Source organism: Haliotis rufescens, unplaced genomic scaffold (genome assembly GCF_023055435.1).
Source record: "Haliotis rufescens isolate VD_foot unplaced genomic scaffold, xgHalRufe1.0.p SCAF_15, whole genome shotgun sequence".
NCBI lineage: Eukaryota > Metazoa > Mollusca > Gastropoda > Lepetellida > Haliotidae > Haliotis > Haliotis rufescens.
In genome coordinates this window covers 25,003,697-25,027,279 of record NW_025963835.1, presented here as the reverse complement: position 1 = coordinate 25,027,279, position 23,583 = coordinate 25,003,697, and the positions used below count along the sequence as shown (strand labels likewise).

The 23,583-nt window shown below is 41.6% G+C and overlaps 2 long non-coding RNA genes across 3 annotated transcripts; both read right to left on the bottom strand.

Annotated features, from left to right (window-relative positions):
• Positions 1-3,147: 3,147 nt before the first annotated feature.
• LOC125380097 lies at positions 3,148-9,472 on the bottom strand. Of its 2 annotated transcripts, XR_007221062.1 has the most exons (4): positions 9,456-9,472; positions 7,251-7,350; positions 5,777-5,933; positions 3,148-3,238 (listed from the first exon to the last, which is right to left on the bottom strand). It is a non-coding gene; the product is annotated as an uncharacterized LOC125380097 (long non-coding RNA). The 2 variants fall into 2 exon arrangements; XR_007221061.1 differs by lacking the exon at positions 9,456-9,472 and having other exon boundaries at positions 7,251-7,367.
• Positions 9,473-15,213: 5,741 nt separating this feature from the next.
• On the bottom strand, positions 15,214-21,233 carry LOC124151001. Its single transcript, XR_006863318.2, has 3 exons — positions 21,076-21,233; positions 17,496-17,665; positions 15,214-15,306 (listed from the first exon to the last, which is right to left on the bottom strand). It is a non-coding gene; the product is annotated as an uncharacterized LOC124151001 (long non-coding RNA).
• Positions 21,234-23,583: the final 2,350 nt, after the last annotated feature.

The following is a 23,583-nucleotide window of genomic DNA, read 5'->3' as shown; positions in this document are numbered from 1 at the left end:
CATTTGTTGACCAGATAAAACCATTATGTCCTATCGCTTCTAAAGATAAAATTATATTGAAAAGTTAATATTGATATTGACAAACAGTGTTGCATAAATTTGAAAAAGTCCTGATATATGGTATTGCGGAGAAAGCATAAGCAATTTGAGAAGTTATATAAATATGTTCATTTTCAAATTAAGTGTATGCAAAAAGGAAAGTGACGGTCACGTTGAACCGTTCTATCACATAAATGCATGGTAGAAATTTCACCAACAATAAGCGAAACGTATTTCATTTCTTATTTTTCCTAATTAAACATTTGACTAACGGTCACTGAAATATTCATTCACTTCGGCATGCTGGGTATATACTCAAAGAAACAGATGCAGTGTATATGGCGAAAACGTTCAAACCCGAAATATCGAATTATAAACATACAGGAGGGGGCAATAACACGCGCCAGGTTTGATAAACATATTATGATTGTTGCAATCAATATAATTGAAGTAAAAGTGACAAAGTTTTTTCCATATTAAAAACGAAACCTGTGCTAAAAAGCAGAGTACATCGTGTTACGTGCTGTGTGTGTTGTACACATGTCTGGATAGTCATAGACAACTCAGGTTAAAACTTCAGCGTTAATTACAATTTGCATGGCAGACATATGCAAAGGGAAACAACTCTTATGACAAGACTGCATACCACGTAACACATTGTACAATACGGACTATATCATAGGCATGTTTTTATTATTCATTATGAAATAGGGATGATAGAAGGTATTCTTGATAAGGTGAGCCTACTCTGTCCAGCCGATGGCAATTGTTTAACTGAAAAAAACACACGGAACATATGGTACAAGTCAGAATAAGGAAAAGCATTGGACAACGTTTCGATCGCTGATGCGTTTAATTTGAAAATGTCCTCAACATGTCTATTAAGCATAAGAGATAGTTGCTCAAAGCAGAGTCCACTGTAATATTCTAACTATATCATGGGCATGTTTTTATGAATCATTATCAAATAGTGATGGTACCGGGAGTGAGCACATCCACCAGTGGCACTCATCACATACAAATACATAGTAAACTGTTTGCATGAAAAAATAACACGGGAACACATGGTTGAAGTCAAAATAGTGAATTGCATCAGACATAATTTTGCTCGATGGTGCGACAAATTTGCAATTTTCCTTCACATGTAAACCATTAAACTTTTTGAAAGCTTTACTGAGGCCTTGAACAACTACTGAACAAGTGTCATAACACGCTCATTGGCATGCTCGATTGCCATGTTGTACCATGTTGGGTGATTCATATGATAAGTCCTGATATATGGTATTGCGGAGAAAGCATAAGCAATTTGATGTGTTATATAAATATGTTCATTTTCAAATTAAGTGTATGCAAAAAGGAAAGTGACGGTCACGTTTAACCGTTCTATCACATAAATGCATGGTAGAAATTTCACCAACAATAAGCGAAACGTATTTCATTTCTTATTTTTCTAAATTAAACATTTGACAAACGGTCACTGAAATATTCATTCACTTGGGCACTCTGGGTATATACTCAAAGAAGCAGATACAGTGTATACGTCGAAAACGTTCAAGCGTGAAATAGAAACACCAAAGGCTGGAGCTGCTGGATTATTCCTGGATTATTGCTCAACTATTGAACCAATGGAGAGCTGAAGTCATCCCTAGTGTCAGGTAGTCTTCATCTTACCGAGGCAAGAGCGTTAACTGACTTTACAAGTCCAGTTTCCACCCTTGCCGAACTAGCCTGGAATTCCTGGGCTCGATCGTAGCGCCAACAGTGGCTATTACAAGTAATGTCCATTCTATGCCTCTCCCATATGGACCAATGAGATTCCAACTCTCGTATCACATGCATTTGCTTCAAACAAAATTGTGGCGTCAAGAGGATCTGATCGACCATCAAGTTCTATTTTGTGATGAAACGGTTCTTACTCCGCGAGGTACATCAAATCACGCGAGCACCTTGACTGATAACATAAAAAGATTTGGAAAATATCTGTTGACAACGAGCTGGCGATGCACATGCTTGGCCAATCATGCAATCGACCGAACTCTGCATGACAGTTTACGAACCCGATTGCGATTTCGTTGCGCGATTTTGATTGGACTATGCATAGACTCGTTAGTCCAGCCGAAATGCAACTCCAGAATCCCAGCCTAGTTCGGCAAGGGTGGAAACTGGACTTTTATAGTCAATTAACTCTCTTGCCTCGGGAAGATTGGGAGTCTTATGAATAGTTTTTGTCTCTCTAAATCTTTATGCAGAGATCTTTTATTTCTAGTTCAGGTGAATAATCAGTGAAAGGGAATTGGGTATTTCAACATCAAAGAAGAAAAGAAGAAGAAAAAGAGTGTATTTATGTGTCACGCATTACAACAATTAAAATTTTTTTTAGCTCAAATGCCCGGCCCTCGTATAACTCAGTACGCTTTAGATGGAATGTGCGACAAATTGTCTCGAACCTATAAAGAGAGACACGAAGCTATATCTGTGGTGACCACGATTAGTGACATGTGTCTAATGGAGTGAACTATCGTGTGGGATAATGGTGTACACAGTTGAAACATCAAATGGGTTGTTGTCTCAAGGAGCAAGGGTGGCCAAGACGTCTAATGCAGAGTTCCGTCCCTTGGGCACGCCAGAAACCTATGATTGTGGGTACGAAACCCGGTTCGCCCCGATTATGTTTCTAGGTTTGTCAGCACCATACCTGTACTCGTGGGTTTTCCCGAAGTGGTAAAGCTCTAAGACCTGCATCACTTCGGGCTTTCCTCCCACATTAAGCTGACACGCCGGAATACTGATGACCGGATAACCTGATAAAAAGCGGCGATAAACACAACTCACTCACTCGTTTCTGAGATTGCAAAACTCCAAGCAAATCCTTTTGGAATTAACTCCATTTGTCTCAAATACTTTCTGTGACCATAAAGAAAATCCTTCCTTGGTTGTACTGAGAATTATGGTTCATCCCCTGACAGTGATTGGGTGGTAAATTAGCTGTACCCATCAATATCTCTCTCTTTGTATAGATTTGTATGTGGCTTTGGAATCCAGTACACCAATCTTGCCACTAATCTGTTGTATTGTATTCGCCTGATTTGAGCAGAATAGCAAACTATATTCTGATTAAGATCGTTTATTTGGACAAAGGCATGTTCACATGTTACAAAAAGCCATCAGAAGTTGCTCTAAAGTTGGTAGGCCAGTGTCCCTGAAACATAAACAACGTTTCATTGTAACAGAGCAAATAAAATGTATGTCTGCAACCAACTCAGTAATCATCTGTTTCCCGGCGACCTGTACACGAGTCTGGACAACACAGCACAGTGATTGATATTATGAAGAACGTCCCACATAATCTGCCCGACGAAGGGGGCCATTGTTGTAGCTAAAGTGGAGATAATTTGTCCTCATCATGTTAATATCCCTGAACCAACCCAATCAAACAGCAACGTATGGCAGTTGTTATCAACACGAAGGACACAACAGATATCAGCGTGACACTGGCCTAGAAACGTGTCATTAACAAAGGAATTCGTCACTGTGAGTCGCGTGACGTCATTCGACCTTGTCCTTCGATTCCGCAAACATTGAATATAATCAGTTTTGTGACAGTCGTCCATCATACAGTGGTCCGTTATAATACAGTAGTCCGTTTTAATACAGTCGTCCGTTACAATACAGTCGTCCGTTATAACACAGTCGTCCTCAACAATACAGTCGTCCATTACAATACAGTCGTCCTCTACAATACAGTCGTCCGTTATAATACAGTCGTCCTCAACAATACAGTCGTCCATTACAATACAGTCGTCCTCTACAATACAGTCGTCCGTTATAATGCAGTCGTCCTCTACAATACAGTCGTCCTCTACAATACAGGCGTCATTTACAATACAGTCGCCCTCTACAATACAGTCATCCGTTACAATACAGTCGTCCGTTATAATACAGTCGTCCTCTACAATACAGTCGTCCTCAACAATACAGTCGTCCGTTACAATACAGTCGTCCTCTACAATACAGTCGTCCGTTATAATACAGTCGTCCGTTATAATACAGTCGTCCGTTATAATACAGTCGTCCTCTACAATACAGTCGTCCATTACAATACAGTCGTCCTTTACAATACAGTCGTCCTCTGCAATACAGTCGTCCGTTACAATACAGTCGTCCTCTACAATACAGTCATCCGTTACAATACAGTCGTCCGTTATAATACAGTCGTCCTCTACAATACAGTCGTCCTCAACAATACAGTCGTCCTCTACAATACAGTCGTCCTCTACAATACAGTCGCCCGTTATAATACAATCGTCCGTTACAATACAGTCGTCCGTTATAATACATTCGTCCTCTACAAAACAGTCGTCCGTTATAATACATTCGTCCGTTACAATACAGTCGTCCGTTACAATACAGTCGTCCGTTACAATACAGTTGTCGGTTACAATACAGTCGTCCGTTACAATACAGTTGTCCGTTACAATACAGTCGTCCGTTACAATACAGTTGTCCGTTACAATACAGTCGTCCTCTACAATACAGTCGTCAGTTGCAATGCAGTCGTCCGTTACAATACAGTCGCCCGTTATAATACAATCGTCCGTTGCAATACAGTCGTCCGTTACAATACAGTTGTCAGTTACAATACAGGCGTCCGTTACAATACAGTCGTCCTCTACAATACAGTTATCCGTTACAATACAGTCTCCCTCTACAATACAGTCGTCCGTTACAATACAGGCGTCCGTTATAATACAATCGTCCGTTACAATACAGTCGCCCTCTACAATACAGTCGTCCGTTACAATACAGCCGTCCGTTATAATACAGTCGTTCTCAACAATACAGTCGTCCTCTACAATACAGGCGTCAGTTATAATACAGTCGTCCTCTACAATACAGTCGTTCGTTACAATACAGTCGTCCTCTACAATACAGTCGTCCGTTATAACACAGTCGTCCGTTATCATACAGTCCGTTACAATACAGTCGTCCGTTACAATACAGTCGTCCTCTACAATACAGTTGTCGGTTACAATACAGTCGTCAGTTGCAATGCAGTCTTCCGTTACAATACAGTCGTCCGTTACAATACAGTCGCCCGTTATAATACAATCGTCCGTTACAATACAGTCGTCCGTTATAATACATTCGTCCTCTACAAAACAGTCGTCCGTTATAATACATTCGTCCGTTACAATACAGTCGTCCGTTACAATACAGTCGTCCTCTACAATACAGTTGTCGGTTACAATACAGTCGTCCGTTACAATACAGTTGTCCGTTACAATACAGTCGTCCGTTACAATACAGTTGTCCGTTACAATACAGTCGTCCTCTACAATACAGTCGTCAGTTGCAATGCAGTCGTCCGTTACAATACAGTCGCCCGTTATAATACAATCGTCCGTTGCAATACAGTCGTCCGTTACAATACAGTTGTCCGTTACAATACAGTCGTCCGTTACAATACAGTTGTCCGTTACAATACAGTCGTCCGTTACAATACAGTTGTCGGTTGTAATACAGTCGTGCGTTAGAATCTTTAGTAAGTCGATCTTTAGTGAGGAATCGGTCTGAGGGACTTATTTCGACCCAGAATTACATGTCTGAAGTTGTGACTGGTCATTTTCCGTTATCCATTCATTTATTTCTGATTCCTATGTTGTCTTTGTCGCTTAATGAAATCTGTTTCAGTGGATAATCTCCGAGAGAAAGATTACAAGATTTAAAGGTAGCTTACCAACATCACCCACGATGTCTATGGCAGGTGCATCTGTATGGCCACCCATGGTAACGGTCACAGATTGCAGGCCTGTTGTATGGACAACTGCAGCAGCCACATTGTCCGTGCACAAAACATGTGGCGCCGCAGCATCCTCCGTATGCGTCTACATCGGCTGTAACAACAGCGTCTAATTCAGACAATATAAGGGTGGGGAATGGTTGGGGTGTGGGGGTGGGGGGGTGGGGGCTTCACGTCAGAAGTAGGGTAGTGGAGTTGGATACACAAGGGTCACGAGTGAGTGAGTAAGTAAGTGAGTTTGGTTTTAGGCCGCTTTAAACAATATTCCAGCAATATCACGGCGGGGGACGCCAGAAATGGGCTTTACACATTGTACCAATGAGGGGAATCGAACCCGGGTCTTCGGCGTGACGAGCGAACGCTTTAACCATAAGGCTACCCGACCGCCCTACAAGGCATTCATATTGGTATCTCTGTCATAACAAAATGCAAGCGACACATTCAAGACCCTACTCTCACGAATCAGTATTACAATCAGAAGAGATTATCCAGCTGCAGCAACAACAATCACTGTGTCAACGTGCGTAGAGTCGTATGCAACAAACATGCGGTGATATAAAACTTCAAAGCGTTTTATTGTAAACATGTGGAAGACATTTCCAAATTTGATGCATCAGTGACAAAATTGATGTCCGATGCAATTCCCTATTATGACTTGTACCATATGTTCCAGTGGGTTTTTTCAGGTGAACAATTGACTTGCGTTTGCATGTGTTTGTGACGGGTGCCACCGGTGTGGCAGGATACGATCACCTATTCGCGAACATCTGGTATAATCACTATTGATAGAGATTCACAAACAGTTGCTTATTATATAGTCAGAATCGTACAATCGACACTGTTTTGGCAGAGAATTCCTTGGAATATGGAAAGGGTTTTGTCGCTTTTATGTACATATATACATGTATGTTTAAATACGAGATAGACCACCAGCATGCAATGATATACAGTAAACTACGGTTATAACGAACACGCTTATAACGAACTGACGGATATAACGAACTTACTTTTTTGTCCCTAAAATTTGCTGTAGTTATGCTGTATATATGCTTATAACGAACTACGGTTATAACGAACTAAACTCAGTGGTCCCTTTGGGTTCGTTATAACCGTAGTTTACTGTACCTATATGTGAGGTACGCTTGTCAGAGGCCCAATTCCAGAAACATATATTTGTTTATATCAAATCACTTTTGTATCCTTTGCGTTCTTTGTGTTAGCTACAGGATTGATACAAAAACCTCGAGAAGGGGAATAGTTTCGGTTTGAAAATATACAACTACCAATCATGAACTACTGGTATAAATGAAGAAAAAAGGCTATATTTGAAGGCTAATACAGTCTTGTACTTTAGGCTGAAATAACTTGACCTAATATACAGCTGCTAATTGAATCGAAATCCTTCACTCACCCACGAGGGCGGTTCCCAGGTACAACGCGGCAAACAGCACGAGGCAGGCAGTCTTCATGTTGGGAGTCGGTGTTGTCGACATATGCGGCCATTATATAGCCTCAAAAGAGAAAGAAATAATCAGTTAAAGTGTCACTGCTGTCAACTCTCCTGAAAAAAGGATTAATTTATATATGGCCAAAAAATGGCCAAATGAAATAGTTTTTTTTCAATTGAGGTGAATTAGAATGGCGTTAAGATTATTTCACTTATATAGTACAGTAAAATACGTTTATAACGAACACGCTTATAACGAACTGACAGATATAACAAACTTATTTTTTGGTCCCGGCCATTTGCTGTATATTTGTTGTATATATGTATACAACGAACTACGGTTATAACGAACTATAATTAGCGGTCCCTTTGAGTTCGTTATTACCGTAGTTTACTGTAACGTACATGCACGTCTGTGCTCGAATTAATCTGGACTGAAGCTGGTATTATAGTGCTAGCACACCGAGATACCAAGCCAGGGTTACAACAAGAACCTCTTTAAACGCAGTTGGTATGACGAGACCAAGGGATGAAACCACCGACCTTCCGCTCTCCGGGCAGACGCTGTATCCACTAGACCACGGAGGCAATCTTTGTAGGTTGAGATTCTTCCGAGCCAGAATTTTGCATACCGATTTCATTGGGTTTAAATTAAAATTCATATTTTTTTTTATTTAGCGTATATTTACATTTTAATACGGTACCACACGTAAATGGACAACAAGACCATAAGATACCACCAGGTTCAACAGTTAATTTAAACAACATTTGGACATGAATGTCCAGAAGAATCCGCTAGCCAAAACAGGAACTGTAGGTTCGTATCCCATTATCTTAAAAACTAATACGCGTGAAGGAAACAATGAATAATAATTATACATAATTTTTATACATAAACAATGAGTGTCACAAGCTCCTTCCCAGCGCGTGACATCTTCGTTACATTCTCGGTAACATCGCTGCCACCAGTGTGAGCGCGGCCATTACAAGAATCTTGAAATGTGCCCTCTAACCCCATATGTTGTTACGTTTATACTTTTGTTTATGTCTTTGGGAATGCCATCATATTTCATTTTGAAAAGGTTTATGACTGACCATGTTTTCCAGATGATTTTTCTTTGTTGTTTTAATAATCAGATTGGTTCGAGATTGCAGACTAACGGAAAATCTTCCAACTTCTCTCATACATTCTTACTATATCAATTAAAGATAATAGTTTTATTGAAATAGAAATTCAAATTGACAAACAAGGAAAGTAATTCAGCGGTAAGTGTATTCGGCGTCACGACAGTCGTCACTTGTTTGTAAACATAACGGTCATTCAGTTGCGAGTTCAACTCCAAGCATGGTTGGGGCCACCTATCACAGTGGGGAGTATTGATTGGTGGCAGCGATAGTAAAGAGAGCTCCGCGAACGGACTATCGCTGTAAGGAGCTCGTGAGTGTCAGCGTTGAGATGTCAGCCATGCCACCTGTCAGAAAGGATCTGAGGTGAGGTGAGGTGAGGTGAGGTGAAATGGGGTTTAACGTCGCGTCCAAGATTATTGCACTTATATAGCGACGTGCATGTACGTGTGTGTGTTTGTGTGGCTGCTTGTACTAGTCCGGACTAATAGAGCGGCAGCCCAGAGCACTTTGGTCAAACGAACAAGGTACCAATATCCGAACACAGGAACATTTACTGTGTAACCCAACATATTCATATATAGATGTCTGCCGGGGAGCCCCTGCTGTCTATGGCCCCTGGCCCCGCAAAAGAAGGGGCCATTCAAGGGCTGGATCAAACATTGGAGGTACCACATGAAAGTAAGTGTAAATGAACTGTTACATCTCACAGAGTACAGAATGGGCCACGCCAGACAAATCTTCCTCTGCAAAAGGCCTGCCAGACACCCCCAAAGAGGGTCCCAAAATTTGGGCTGGGTTAAACATTGGAGGTACCACATGAAATCAACATAAAATGAACTATTTCACTCTACTAAGAATAAAAACCCCATTGCCAGACAAATCGTCTGCTGCATAAGGCCCGCCAGACACCCCCAAATGTTGACCCTTAATGCACTCAGTGGACACTCTGGTAAAATTTGACCAGAGTATACATTCAAAGTACCAGATGAAAGTAAGTTTAGAACAACAGGTACATGTTACTGAGTACAACACGGCCCATACCTGACAAATTGTCCTCTGCATAAGGTCCGCCAGACCCCCCAGAGAGGGTCCCAAAATTTGGGCTGGGTTAAACATTGGAGGTACCACACTGGGGGGTCGGGCCTTCAGATTATAACAATTGCAATACAAACCAGGGGGGTCCAAGAAACAGGTTCTCATGACCTGCAAGTATGATCATGTTAATTCTAGTTCAAGTGGGAAATCATGCCATTAAGATAATTACAATGCCAAGACAAACCAGGGTGTGTCAAAGGAAGGTTTCTCACGACTTTCATGTATGATCATGTTTATTCAGTTCAAAGTGTTTTATGATTTGATAAATGCTTCAAGTTATATTGTGATTATAACGTCAGTAGCACTATTATTAAGATTTCATATTTGCATTCAGAGGTTGGCAGAAAAGAAAAGGCTAGGTGTGGTTTGGAAACGGCTTTTCTTTTAACAAAAGAATTCACATTTGCTTGAAAACACAGCTCTATGGTAACAATGATATGGGAATTTATACACAATTCAGTCAATCGTGACAGATCAACAATTGCTTGTTTAGAATTTTGTGTTATGGAAAACACCCTGAATGGATCAGGTTAATGCAACCTAAATTTATTGTGTATGGCTTTCCCTTCTTTATTGAGGGTATTCAAAAACAGATATATATATATATATATATATATATATATATATATATATATATATACACACACACACACATATGAACACTAGGTCATCCTGGGATAGAAGTCTAAACTAAACACATTTAACCGTGGCACAGCTCACGCGCCAATATCATGACTCTCTGTCTAGTGTAAGACGTTTATCCAAACAGATAGATGGCAAATCTGAGACGTAAGGCCTTGTGAACATTTAGATATATAGTGGAGGTTTCATAACAGATATTTGAGTATTGAAATCAAAACCATGTCACATTATGAACATACATTTACATTTAACAACAAGAACAAAATCATAAAACATGATGGGTAATTACATTTCACATTTGGTGGTGCGATAGTTTTGACGAGGTGAATATCAGTAACGGCCCTTCTCTTTTGAACAGAAAAATATTTTTGTATCCAACCGTGACACTCCGAGAAAAGTTGTGAAGATCAGGACGAAAATACATCAAGAATAGAACATTCATCTTTTCGTGTCACCAAACCCTGTTCATCTCTTTCCGTGACCTGACAAACTTGATATTTTCACACAGGTCTGTGCCACGATTTTGTTAGGTTTCTCGATACGATAGATTTTTCGGGACCGACCATAAATATGGAAATATTTGGCCGGAATTCAGCTTTTTAGATGATAAAACTTGCTAAATAAACGGAGATTATAGGTTTTTAAACACAATTATCACCAAAAGATTTCCAAATGGTATTAGGGACTGTCATTTACCATTCTTATAGCAGGCTTTGAGGACTACCTAAGCATGTTTGGGTTTGTAGGAATCCATAGCCAAGCTATCAGGCTATAGCAGGCTTTGAGGACTTCATCATGTCATAGCTGATCAGATATATATTCACAAGAATCAGATTCATGCCTTTTTTTTTTATTACATTTCAACGATAGGCCTAATCTATGATATCAATACTAGTATTCAGAGACCTGATTTTATAAATACGTGATTTTAATCTCAATAAAATCCTTCCATCTTTAAGAACAAAACATAAATTTGACCATCTGTTGACTCTCAGAGCTGATGTCCAATGTTTCATTATGCACACTGGGATTACAGAGGGTCAACTGTGTGGGGTGGGGTGAGGGTCTGTCTAGCGGGCCTTATGCAGTAGAGAATATGTCTGGCAATGGGTATTTTGTAATACGTAGAGTGTAATAGTTCATTTTATGTTGGTTCCATGTGATACCTCCAATGTTTAAGCCTTATGCAGAGGAAGATTTATCTGGTGTGGCCCATTCTGTACGCTGTGATATGAACCTGTTCATTCAAAGCACCTTAATGTGGTACAATCGATACCTGAAGGGTCAACTTTTTGTGGGTGTCTGGCGGGCCTTATGCAGAAGATGATTTGTCTGGCAATGGGTATTGTGCAATAAGTAGAGTGCAATTGTTCATTTTATGTTGGTTTCATGTGGTACCTCCAATGTTTAACCCAGCCCAAATTTTGGGACCCTCTCTGGGGGGTCTGGCGGACCTTATGCAGAGGACAATTTGTCAGGTGTGGGCCGTGTTGTACTCAGTAACATGTACCTGTTGATCTAAACTTACTTTCATCTGGTACTTTGAATGTATACTCTGGTCAAATTTTACCAGAGTGTCCACTGAGTGCATTAAGGGTCAACATTTGGGGGTGTCTGGCGGGCCTTATGCAGCAGACGATTTGTCTGGCAATGGGGTTTTTATTCTTAGTAGAGTGAAATAGTTCATTTTATGTTGATTTCATGTGGTACCTCCAATGTTTAACCCAGCCCAAATTTTGGGACCCTCTTTGGGGGTGTCTGGCAGGCCTTTTGCAGAGGAAGATTTGTCTGGCGTGGCCCATTCTGTACTCTGTGAGATGTAACAGTTCATTTACACTTACTTTCATGTGGTACCTCCAATGTTTGATCCAGCCCTTGAATGGCCCCTTCTTTTGGGGGGGCCAGGGGCCACACGCAGCAGGGGCTCCCTGGCAGACATTCATATGAATATGTTGGGTTACACAGTAAATGTTCCTGTGTTCGGATATTGGTACCTTGTTCGTTTGACCAAAGTGCTCTGGGCTGCCGCTCTATAATGCCGATTTATAGTGCTAGCTCACTGAGATACCATGCCGCAGTTTAACATGAATACCCCTCTCAAACACAGTATACTGACTCTGAGCCGACCAGTCCTTGTTTTAGCCGCTTTATGCCGAGCGCCAGACAGGGTAACGTCTTTTGGTTTGACGCGGTCGGGGATCGAACCCTGGACCTTCCGCTCTCCGGGCGGACGCTCTACCACTAGACCACGGAGGTGGTCAGGACGGATCTGACACGCCAGGACAAGTCGTTCTTGATGATAGAGATCGCTAACCACGATAGAGTTATCCTACAAGTATCAATGGAAATTAAACATCTGGATATCTTTCTACAGCTTGGTGAAGCAAACTGTGTGGTGTTTCTGGCTTTGTTTTGATTTCTTGGTTCGAGCAAAATCGCTGTAAGGGAACTATTGTTTGGAATTTAACTTAAAGAGAGTCTAGGCTAAGGCAAGTTATAACTCCTAGCAAGTTTAATTCAAGCCTTTCAAATACAACTGTGTTTGAGTGACTAGGTACAAATGGAGGGACCGCCCCGTTGATTTTTTATTGCTTATGTATATTAATGTTAAATTCCCTCGGCTTTTTAGTTACCTCTAAGGCGGTAACAAATAAACCAATTGGGCCTTTATAGTATATAAAACATAAGATTGTAAACATTGACAATGTTTCTGGCAGTGAAGTGTATCTCATGAACACAACCAACGTTGCCATGCATAAGGTGATTAGTTTGGTACTGAGGACGATAGTCTGCAATCGCCTCCTGTCACTTTTGAAAACTGACGCCTATTTTTGGTCATTTCTTCTTTGGATAGTACTCCTCGAAAGCTCAATCCATTTGCCGTTGAGAATGTTATACAAGGCATAGCAGTAGATGCTTATAAGATGTAACCGACACAACCCGACACGTCTTCTAACAGCAGTTTTATCATATTTTCTGATAGTATATACTGTTTATAGGCAATCGAAAATCGGCTTTTGCCACTGATACCAACACAAACGGGTAACCAACAAAACGTGAATCCTTTTTCAGCTAGTTTAAAAAAAATCACGTTTTGTTGGTCACCCAGTCGTGAAAAGCAGATGCTCAGGAATAGCCGCTCTCAATAACTCAACTTCAACCACACTCTTGCTGTATTCCGATCTAAAACCTTCCATCGGGGAATATGTGAATGATCATTGGCAGCAAAGTTGGACACCAATAGTTTGATCGAGCTTTTGATTGGCGGCCACACCCATTCTGGTCTATATCGCGATTTGTTGTATTACAACGGTGTCGCTTTGGCCATGGTTATTGCAGACATTATTTTTTATTGACGGGTGAAGATCCACCTTTTTGTATCTATTGCAATTACCATGGAGCACATTTCTTGAATGTGTTGATTTAACACTTTTACAAGCAATGCTTTTATCATAATGTTCATACCTCATCTGAACATTTTAGAACAGTTTCTAACCACTTGATTTTAGCATATTTAAAAGAAATCTCACTTTGTGATGAAATATAGGTTTTTGTGTGAACGGTTAACCGTCAGTTTTTACCCTTGAATGTGATACCATTCGGATGTTTTAGTGATTTTCAACATCGCTTTTATTGTTTGTTTACATATGGTCAGATAAGACATTTTCTCGCCACGAATAGCTGCTAGATCGCCGATGCGGCGTTAAGCAATAATTACTCACTCACTAAAACATGTATAATATCTTTGCTGCGGAAGTCCATATTGTTTTTGAAGTAAAGAGTTTATCTTCGCAAAATCTAAATTTGAGGTCTTTATTTATCATGGGCAAATTCCTCATCGAAATGTGTGGCATTTTCTTGCACTGACGGTATTTTCAGTTTGTTATTATTTAGATTGACAAAGGACTAGTTGCAGATTTTTTAGGACCTTTTAGTTTCTACAAAGAGATTTCTTATGATTATGGAAATGGGTTGGTTCTTTTATTTATGCATAGATTGCAAATATGTTTTTTACATTTTCATGTTACATTTGATTTTACTGCCATCTGAAAACATTGCAAACAATCAGGGTTACAACTTGCAAGGCCTCAGTATATTTTTTAAAAGGTGTACAGATACATGCGCCTTCCTGTGTTTTTTGTGTCAGGTGAACAATTGGCCTGTCTGTGTACATGTTTGTGAAGAATACCATGGGTGGCGCTGCATACGCGCGCGCACCTTTTCACGAACACGTGGAACCATGAACACAAAACCGGATTCGTACAGTATCTGACTAATTGTCAAAGGCTAACTGCTTATTGTTGGAGAGAAATTCTACCCTGAATAAATGGATTGCCGGTGTGATAAAATAGAGCACTTCAGTGTGATCGTCACTTTCACTTTGAAGGCATTTAATCTTAGCTTTGAAATATTATCAAATTCCAAAAATATGTTTTGAATTTTTAAGCAACATATTTTTTCACATTTTACAATATCATGGTTTCAATACTTGATAATGTTATCTTCGGGGACAATTGGACATATTGGTTTTTATCTTTCAACACAAGAAATATTTCTTTGCTATATGAAATTCGGTAAATGGAATGACAAATCCTGGTTTATATCTACACCTACACTAGGAATAATCTGTAGGGGTATCTATCATCTGATACCAGATAGAAACAGTACAGACCCGGTGACCTTTCCATCAACTTGACCTCGACACTAAGATGTGAGGTGTCCGTCACGGCATCCATTACCGGATACCGGGGTTCTGGAAGGCATGACAACCAGACAGGTGTCTGGTGACTGGTACTAGATTGTTAGGGCTTTGTATCCACCGTGGTGTCCTGAGAGATACCACGGATGGGATTCCTGGACAAGTATCCAATAACGGAAGGCCCAGAACCATTATTATTATTTTATTGTTTACAAGATGCAAGGAAGGCAGTACTCATTCGCCTCTTAACCTTCCGTGCCTCACTGGCATCGATTGCCTTAATCACAAGAAGCACATATTGTCTTGTATGCAAGTGGGGCATTACTACAGATGTATGTAAGAAACATAATAAACATAAATCGAGACAAGAACGGTTTATTTTTTACAGACTTGACACGTTGCGTTCTCCACATTCCGCTTGCTTTCGAAATCCATCATTAGTCCATTGCCAGTTCACTGAAAAGCCAAATATATTATTTAGACAAATGTAACAGTACAAGCCCATTAGTAGTCATATATATGACAAATTAGGTCAACTATGTAAGTGGGTGTTGTTGTACGACAAGGAAGGAGATGTGTTCTCCACGGGAGTGAGTGTTGTTGTACGACAGACAGTACCAGACAAGGAAGGAGACGTGTTCTCCATGGGAGTGAGTGTTGTTGTACGACAGACAGTACCTAGTGGGGAAGGAGACGTGTTCTCCATGTGAGTGAGTGTTGTTGTACGACAGACAGTACCTAGTGGGGAAGGAGTCGTGTTCTCCATGTGAGTGAGTGTTGTTGTACGACAGACAGTACCTAGTGGGGAAGGAGACGTGTTCTCCATGTGAGTGAGTGTTGTTGTACGACAGACAGTACCTAGTGGGGTAGGAGTCGTGTTCTCCATGTGAGTGAGTGTTGTTGTACGACAGACAGTACCTAGTGGGGTAGGAGACGTGTTCTCCATGTGAGTGAGTGTTGTTGTACGACAGACAGTACCTAGTGGGGAAGGAGACGTGTTCTCCATGGGAGTGAGTGTTGTTGTACGACAGACAGTACCTAGTGGGGAAGGAGACGTGTTCTCCATGGGAGTGAGTGTTGTTGTACGACAGACAGTACCTAGTGGGGAAGGAGACGTGTTTCCATGTGAGTGAGTGTTGTTGTACGACATAGGGAGTACCTAGTGGGGAAGGAGTCGTGTTCTCCATGTGAGTGAGTGTTGTTGTACGACATAGAGAGTACCTAGTGGGGAAGGAGACGTGTTCTCCATGTGAGTGAGTGTTGTTTTACGACATAGAGAGTACCTAGTGGGGAAGGAGACGTGTTCTCCATGTGAGTGATTGTTGTTGTACGACAGGCAGTTCCTAGTTGGGAAGAAGTGTTCTCCATGTGAGTGAGTGTTGTTGTACGACATAGAGAGTACCTAGTGGGGAAGGAGACGTGTTCTCCATGTGAGTGAGTGTTGTTGTACGACAGACAGTACCTAGTGGGGAAGGAGACGTGTTCTCAAAGTGAGTGAGTGTTGCTGTACGACATAGACAGTACCTAGTGGGGGAAGAGACGTGTCCTGTAGGTTAGTGAGTGTTGTTGAATGACACAGACAGTACCTAGTGGGGAAGGAGGCGTGTTCTCCGTGTGAGTGAGTGTTGTTGTACGACAGACAGTACCTAGTGGGGAAGGAGACGTGTTTTCCATGTGAGTGAGTGTTGTTGTACGACATGGAGAGTACCTAGTGGGGAAGGAGTCGTGTTCTCCACGTGAGTGAGTGTTGTTGCACAACAGGCAGTACCTCGTGGGGGAAGAGACGTGTTCTCCATGGGAGTGAGTGTTCTGGAATGACACAGACAGTACCAAGTGGGGGACGAGACGTGTTCTCCACCTGAGTGAGTGTTGTTGAATAACACAGGCAGTACCTAGTGGGGGAGGTGACGTGTTCTCCATGTGAGTGAGTGTTGTTGAATAACACAGGCAGTACCTATTGGGGAAAGAGACGTGTTCTCTATGTGAGTGAGTGTTGTTGTACGATAAATACAGCACCTTGTGGGGAAGTAGAAGTGTTCTCCATGTGAGTGAGTGTTATTGTACGACACAGATTGTACCTGATGGGGAAGGAAACGTGTTCTTTATGTGAGTGAGTGTCGTTGTATGACAGACAGTACCTAGTGGGGAAGGAGACGTGTTCTCCATGTGGGTGAGTTTCGTTGTATGACAGACAGTACCTAGTGGGGAAAGAGACGTGTTCTCCATGTGGGTGAGTTTCCTTGTATTACAGACAGTACCTAGTGGGGAAGGAGACGTGTTCTCCATGTGGGTGAGTTTCGTTGTATGACAGACAGTACCTACTGGGGGAAAGAGACGTGTTCTCCATGTGGGTGAGTTTCGTTGTATGACATGCAGTTCCTAGCGGGGAAGGAGACGTGTTCTCCACGTGAGTGAGCGTTGTTGTACGACATGCAGTTCCTAGCGGGGAAGGAGACGTGTTCTCCATGTGAGTGAGTGTTGTTGTACGACAGACAGTTCCTAGCGGGGAAGGAGACGTGTTCTCTATGTCAGTGAGTGTTGTTGTACGACAGAGACAGTACCTGGCCAGGAGGGAGACGTGTTCCACACACTCACACACACTCACACACAAACACGCCGGTGAGGGTGATGCACACATATCTCACCTTCGTTGCCACAGCTGCAGCGTTGGGCCGTTAGTGGTCATGACAAGAGCAATGCGGCGGTTTATTGTGTTCCCGATCGCAGATTGCGTTTCTACCGTAATGGCACTTGCATCCACAGCAATCTCTGTGAACCACGCAACTTTGTCCACATCCACGACATTGAGCATCCACTGAAACAACAACGCCCACAATTGTAGTTTTCGTATTAGACTGGAGTCCAGATCATTACCACTCTTCATTAGCGTGTCTCTACATCAGTGTTTTTCCACATCAGTCTGTCTCTACATCAGTGTGTCTCTACATTAGTGTATCTCTATGTAGCAGGGCGTGGAGTCATCCCACAGATGACATCCTTACCTTGTCAGCTTTTGACGGGGTTAACCTCTTTGGTCATGTGGACAAGGCGTCCGACCTCGGATCAGAAGGTCCGTGGTTCGAATCCCATTACGGGACTCGGAAATTTTATGGCCGCTACATCTACATCTGTGTGTCTCTACATTTGTATGTCTCTACATCAGTGTGTCTCTACATTAGTGTATCTCTACATCAGTGTGACTCTACATTTGTATGTCTCTACATCAGTGTGTCTCTACATTTGTATGTCTCTACATCAGTGTGTCTCTACATTTGTATGTCTCTACATCAGTGTGTCTCTACATTTGTATGTCTCTACATCAGTGTGTCTCCACTTTTGTATGTCTCTACATCAGTGTGTCTCTACATTTGTATGTCTCCATTTTAGTGCGTCTCCACATCTGTGTGTCTCAAAATAAGTGTGTCTCTACATCAATGTGTCTCAAACACAGTGTGTCTCTATATAGTGCATCTCCACTTCAGTGTGTCTCTAAATAAGTGTGTCTCTACTTTAGTGTGTCTCTGTATCGGTGTGTCTCTACATAAGTGTGTCTATGCATCAGTGTGTCTCTACATTAGTGTGTCTCTAAATTTATATGTTTCTACATTAGTGTGTGTCTAAATGTGTATGTCTCTACATTAGTGGGTCTCTACATCGGTGTGTCTCTACATTAGTGTGTCTCTAAATGTGTATGTCTCTACAGTAGTGTGTCTCTACATCGGTGTGTCTCTACATTAGTGTGTCTCTAAATTTGTATGTCTCTACATTAGTGTGTCTCTGCATCAGTGTGTCTCTACATTAGTGTGTCTCTACATCAGTGTGTCTCTACATTAGTGTGTCTCTGCATCAGTGTGTCTCTACATTAGTGTGTCTCTGCATCAGTGTGTCTCTGCATCAGTGTGTCCCTACATTAGTGTGTCTCTGCATCAGTGTGTCTCTACATTAGTGTGGCTCTGCATCAGTGTGTCTCTACATTAGTGTGTCTCTGCATCAGTGTGTCTCTACATTAGTGTGTCTCTGCATCAGTGTGTCTCTGCATCAGTGTGTCTCTACATTAGTGTGTCTCTGCATCAGTGTGTCTCTACATTAGTGTGTCTCTGCATCAGTGTGTCTCTACATTAGTGTGTCTCTACATCAGTATGTCTCTACATCGGTGTGTCTCTACATCGGCGTGTCTCTACATCAGCGTGTCTCTACATTAGTGTGTCTCTACATCGGTGTGTCTCTACATTAGTGTGTCTCTAAATGTGTATGTCTCTACAGTAGTGTGTCTCTACATCGGTGTGTCTCTACATTAGTGTGTCTCTGCATCAGTGTGTCTTTACATTAGTGTGTCTCTACATCAGTGTGTCTCTACATCGGTGTGTCTCTACATCGGTGTGTCTCTACATCAGCGTGTCTCTACTTTAGTGTGTCTCTGTATCGGTGTGTCTCTACATTAGTGTGTCTCTAAATTTGTATGTCTCTACATCAGTGTGTCTCTACATCGGCGTGTCTCTATATCAGCGTGTCTCTACATCAGTGTGTCTCTACATCAGTATGTCTCCACATCAGTGTGTCTCTATATCAGTGTGTCTCTACATCGGTGTGTCTCTACATTAGTGTGTCTCTAAATTTGTATGTCTCTACATTAGTGTGTCTCTACATCGGTGTGTCTCTACATCAGTGTGTCTCCACATCAGTGTGTCTCTACATCAGTATGTCTCTACATCAGTGTGTCTCTACATCGGCGTGTCTCTATATCAGCGTGTCTCTACATCAGTGTGTCTCTACATCAGTGTGTCTCCACATCAGTGTGTCTCTATATCAGTGTGTCTCTACATCGGTGTGTCTCTACATTAGTGTGTCTCTAAATTTGTATGTCTCTACATTAGTGTGTCTCTACATCGGTGTGTCTCTACATTAGTGTGTCTCTGCATCAGTGTGTCTCTACATTAGTGTGTCTCTACATCAGTATGTCTCTATATCAGTGTGTCTCTACATCAGTGTGTCTCTACATCAGTATGTCTCTACATCGGTGTGTCTCTACATCGGTGTGTCTCTACATTAGTGTGTCTCTGCATCAGTGTGTCTCTACATCAGTGTGTCTCCACATCAGTGTGTCTCTATATCAGTGTGTCTCTACATCAGTGTGTCTCTACATCAGTATGTCTCTACATCGGTGTGTCTCTACATCAGTGTGTCTCTACATCAGCGTGTCTCCACATCAGTGTGTCTCTACATCAGTGTGTCTCTACATCAGTGTGTCTCTACATCAGTGTGTCTCCACATCAGTGTGTCTCTATATCAGTGTGTCTCTACATCAGCGTGTCACCACATCAGCGTGTCTCTACTTTAGTTTTTCTCTACGTCAACGTGTATCTACATCAGCGTGTCTCTACATCAGTGTGTCTCTACATCAGCGTGTCTCTACATCAGCGTGTCTCTACATCAGTGTGTCTCCACATAAGCATGTCTCTACCCTAGTGTGTCTTCACATCAACATGTCTGTACCTTAGTGTGTCTCTACACCAACGTGTCTCTTCATTAGCGTGTCTCTACATCACTGTGTCTCTTCATTAGCGTGTCTCTACATCACTGTGTCTCTACATCAGCGTATCTCTACATCAGCGTGTCTCTACATCAGCGTGTCTCTACATCAGTATGTCTCTACATCAGTATGTCTCTATATCAGTGTGTCACTACATTAGTTGGTCTCTATCTTAGTGTGTCTCTTGCTTTGAAAAGTATTCCAGTTATATCACACGTGTCAGTTTACTGTGGGAGGAAAGCCAGGTGTAATGCAGGCCTCAGACGTTTACCATTTTGGTGAAACCCAAGAGTACAGGTATGGTGCTACCAAACCAAGAATCATAAACGGGGCGAATCGGGATTCGAACCAACGATCTTATGTTACTGGGCCGCCAATTTGACATAATTCGGTACAGCGAATTGCGGCGCCTTAGACGTTTCGAAAAGAACACCTGTTATACATAGTACGTGATAAGACCTCGTAAGTGTGTTACTTGCGCCTAATCCATTTGATTGTCCGCAATAAAATATGTTTAAATCAAATTCGTGATAATAACATAACTTGAATAATGTTAAAGCAAATATAATATTTTCAACGTGAGAAAATATAAATATATTCAATACAGGAAAATGTACATGTATATCACAATTTGTGTATTTGGTCTCAGATGTTTTCGATGAAACCTGGTCCATCAATCTCATGTTGTAACTCACCTGTGGAGACGGTCCCCAGTACCAGAGCAGCAGCAAGTAGAAGGCACACGATCTTCATCTTGGCGAATATGAGTCGTCTTGTCCGTCTTGACGATTATATACCCCGTGTCTGTCAATCTAAGTTGTTTACCATGCACAAGCATCCGTGATTCTAAGAAAAATGTCACTCTTATAAATAACTGCTTTTCCCAGAACTTACGTAAGCAGTATTTTTTATCTAACGAGCGTTCACGTGTTGTCGAGGGCGAACCGGTACGGCTACCGAGTAAGTTAGCGCACTTGTCTTCTTGGTTAATATATTCAGAGTACAAGGAAGCCTTTTCTTATAACCAAGTGATATATATGTATTCGCAATAGCATCCTTGGCCTGGAAATGTTGTCTATGACGATAGTGCGCATTAAGCATTTAATTGGTTTATACTGTCATGAAAGGTTTTCTTCTGCCCAAAAGATGTTTTTGTCATGTATTATCCCTACTAATATGTTTTTTTCTGTTTTTTTGTTATCTCCAATAGACAAAAGAAGTCACAAGCAGGTTCCCCCCACGTTTCAAGTAACGCCAATTATAATATGGTTTTAAACATCTTATCCTATTAATTTCGCCGGTAGGTTTGTATGGCAATTTAAGCCAGAGCGTATATGCTAAATGTGTGTATGTTCATGATCTAAGTCGTACATGAAAGGGGGAACCACATACTTGATACAAGAGAGTAAAGCCTAGGAAAGGGAGATTAGATACGTCCATGCTGATTACGATGTTGGAAGAATTATGACAGAATATAGATTAAACCGATCCTACAGTAATTGATATATTTCCGCCATTGCTTTAGTATAGGTGTTTGCGGGCAATGCAGAGCGTTGGATTAGCTCCCTGTGTGGGATTTGATAACATGTGGATATTTAACTTTGCCTAGGGATCGACCATTTGATTTTCGGGGTTAAGAGTGAGGGTCGGGGAATTTTTTAAGTGGATATTTCATCAGCAGACATTTTTTAAAGCAATTTCTGGGACAATTTATTTTTTAGATAAAATGCCAGCCCCGCCCCGTCTAGAATCTGAAGGTCGGTCCCCTAGTAACAACGCCTTTCCATTCACTTAATGCTTAATGACTACTTGTTAGTTTATAACGAGCACTGAACGTTTTAAACTTCATGAATATACGTTTGTCACATCAAGATTCACACCTTGAAATGTGTACCTGTGGAAGTCCTAATCTTTGACCTCTGCCGCAGCGAAGGCCAAACATGCGCATGTACATGACATTTGTTATTTGTACGCACCTGTGAGTGATGTTTGTGTTGTCGGCTCTAGACAGTTTTACACAACGAGTGAGAAGGCGGAAACTTGTATAGCAATTAATCAAGACATATACGCATATATCAGACATTGAGTGAGTGACTTCGATGTCACGTTGCTTTAAACAATACTTCAGTTATACAACGATGTGCCAGCGTGTTGTTTGGGGAAAGCCCGTGTGTGCAGATATGAAACATTTACCACATTGATGAAACTCACGAGCACGACATGGTGTTGACAAACTTTGAACAAAATCAGGGCGAACTTGAAACCTACGATCATAGGTTTCTGGGCCCCCTAAGGGAGACAACTCCGCACAGCAAATTGCGGCGCCTTAGACGCCTTAGTGAATGAGTGTCACACGAATATAATGAAACAAATTCACAACAGTGTATATAATGAAACGCCAGTCAGTTATGATGAACACGAGGCACTCGTGAAGAGCAACCTCCCCGTGGTGAGTGCTGGGTAACGCTAATAGCTCTTCCCCTGTGTTGACCCGGGGTAGAATGTGTCCACAGCAACCCAGTGCTGGTCGTAAAAGGCGACCAATTTGGGAAACCTGTTTGCCGTGGGTTGCGCCCCTGTGTCGGCAGAGGAAGGGAGTTTGGTGGTTGAGGTCGCCGGAGCCGGCAATAGTGTTCCTTAGCCCAACACACCACTTTGACCCTAACTTTGCCTTGACGGGTGGTAGGATGGGCCCGATTCAATCAATCGGCTGGTCATGCCAAGCCCTGTGCATGCATATTGTGTAGCACATTATCTGTCAAAATGTTGAACTATTTTGTATTGTCTTTGCCAAATGATATTTTGCTTGAATTTCAAATGTATACGACATGGCTGGAATGTTGCCGTTGTGAATTACAATCTTAACTCACTCAAATGTATATTTCCAAATTCATAAATTGCCTAGAGTCCTAAGCCCAGAAGGCGGTGGCTCATGGGCAAATCTGGTGGAAAAATTGATCTTTGGATTTATCTGCTTCAGTATGTCATCCGAGTATCCTTGTTGCTGCAAGTCGGAGGTCCACTTGTTCATAGCATTGTCTTTATGATACTCCATGGTGGGTGGGGAGCTCGGATGATGAAACTGAAAACACAAAACATGGATTACGAAGCCGCCCTAACAAGAAACAAGCGTCAACTTGAAAATGATGATGAACCACGAACATCCAAATCTATTTATTATTATCGAGAATCTTGACAATTCG